Genomic DNA, 2221 nt, shown 5'->3' with positions numbered 1-2221 from the left:
TTTTTTATTTTATTATTAAAACTATCTACATACATTATTGGTATGAGGTATAACACATACAATGTATCCTAATTCATAAACAATAGTCCCATCCAAAGTACGCATTTCGCAGCCATTTGGAATCTGCTATATCAGAAGTTGTATTGTGAATAAAGGGACCAGATACGGAATTATTATAAAAATAGGACAATTAGACACATGAAAGAATAATACAAAGTAAGAGGAGAGAAGGAGAAGTTCTGTTGTCTCAACACACATCCTGTGCTTGGGTGACAATGTTGATCCTCCATAAAGACACCTAGGATAGGAAGTCATTTGCAAGATCTCCAGTTACAAAGCCTGGAAAAAAATGTTTTATCTAAAAGAATATAATGTGAAGTTTAGTTGGGTTTGCTTTTCTTGCTTGTTTAAATATTGGCCTAATAATTCAATTTTCCTTTCTTTACCTTGCACATGAGAAGCTTTAAAAGCAGCAGCATCTAAGCCCACATCATATCCCTCTCCGATGAACCACAAGCATGATCTAAATGATCTGTGCTTTCCATGGTCCCCCCAGCTTAAGGCAAATAGTATTGCACTATGAGAGCTCCTGGGGGGAGGGTATGCAGAAAAGCCAGCCCCTGCTTAAATCATGTATCCTAATTGAGTCTTCCTTTGTAGCACAATGATTTCCACTTGTGTAATGCTTTTGTGTGCAGCCTCCTATGCCTATGATTGTGGGTTCAAGGTTGACAGATTGGAAGAATGTATCTGAAATAAACTGAGAACAAACAGTTACTTCCAGGCCTGTAATACCTTTTCAGATCATAATACGATGTACATAGTACAATGATCATAATACAATATAATAAGTGGCTCTGAGCTCCCTGTGCAAGCAAAACCAAGGCATTTGATCAAATGGTCTTCTCAGCTGATCCATTCACCCATCCTTCCCATCCAGTAAGATCAAATGTCAACTGGCATGGGTTTTAAGCAGCACTGGAGGGAGTCTGGGGCACTTTCTCAGGAAAGATATCTTAGCTTGCATAGGTCATCTGCTACTGGCTCAGTGTAATACTTAATGAAATACTTCCAATAAGTATTGGCAAAATAAATAAAATAGTTTTTCATTGATGTGATGTCTATTCTAGTCTTTCATTGAATGCTGAAGACATTTACACACTTGACAAGGAATTTAATAGGAGTATGGTACTTGAATCTGAAGAGTAACTAGTGAGTCTATGGCACTTGAGTCTTTATTCAACTCCAATAGAGCCCGTTCACATCCATTGCATTGTGGTAATGCATGTGCAGCAGAATGCTTTATTGTGCATTATAGTACTCCACATTACAGCAGCTCATTCATTTTTCATAGACCGCCAACATAAGAAAATGTGACTCCTAGGTTTTTTGGAACAGCACTGCAATGTAATTCACTCTATGCATTGTATTTTGTTGTAACTCAGAGGCAATCTGGAGATGTATTGAGTTGCAATTTGAATGGCTTTGTGACCAGACTACACAATGCTGACATGTTCTACAAAGAAACCTGCACTGATAGAAATACAAATATACTGTACCATGTGAGATGGATTTGGTTATTAACTGATGAGTATGGTAAATTGGACTGGCCCATTTCCATTTTAAAATGCACTTACCGTGGATGATGCAAACACGCAACCTTGCTTTGTTCTAAATCGCTGACACTAACAAAATGATTCCAGTCTGTATTTATGTTTAGATTATAGCAATTAATAGAACACCAGTTATTTATTTGTTTAATTAATTTGTGCGTCTTTGGGAGGATCCCCATTAACTCCCAGCTCTAGACAATACATACAAAAAGAAGCAAGAGGGAAATGTCTCCAAAGGGAATTCCTTTCTTAGACAGGTGTCCCCACTGGAGGATTTCCTCTCACCTCCTGTTCCTGTAGAATTGCAATATTTTGGATTTTCCATCACTACTTGTACTTGGGACAATTTACATAGCAAATAAAAAGATGAATTTCCAAGTGAGGACACAGACAACAATGTAAACCTACTAGAGCAGCCCTTCTCAACCATTGTAGATCTTCAGATCTTCAGGGAACCCCTGCTATAATTACTATATCCACAGCTCACAGTACATTAGTGTGGTGGTTAGTAGGAGAAATGCCTTTTACATTGTTTGCCATTGCAAAAAACGTCACTCCTACAGATAGCCAAAAAGATCATTGTTGTCAGGTAAACTGACCTAAGAGGC

At 37.9% G+C, this 2221-nt stretch overlaps 1 protein-coding gene across 1 annotated transcript in view; it reads left to right on the top strand.

Moving 5' to 3' along the window:
• MRPL23 (mitochondrial ribosomal protein L23) overlaps nt 1-2221 on the top strand; it is a 706510-nt gene that overhangs the window by 444284 nt on the left and 260005 nt on the right. The gene's annotated exons all lie outside the window — the stretch shown is intronic.

Source organism: Pyxicephalus adspersus, chromosome 9, assembly GCF_032062135.1.
Source record: "Pyxicephalus adspersus chromosome 9, UCB_Pads_2.0, whole genome shotgun sequence".
Classification (NCBI taxonomy): Eukaryota; Metazoa; Chordata; class Amphibia; order Anura; family Pyxicephalidae; genus Pyxicephalus; species Pyxicephalus adspersus.
This window is presented reverse-complemented; position numbering and strand designations above follow the sequence as displayed.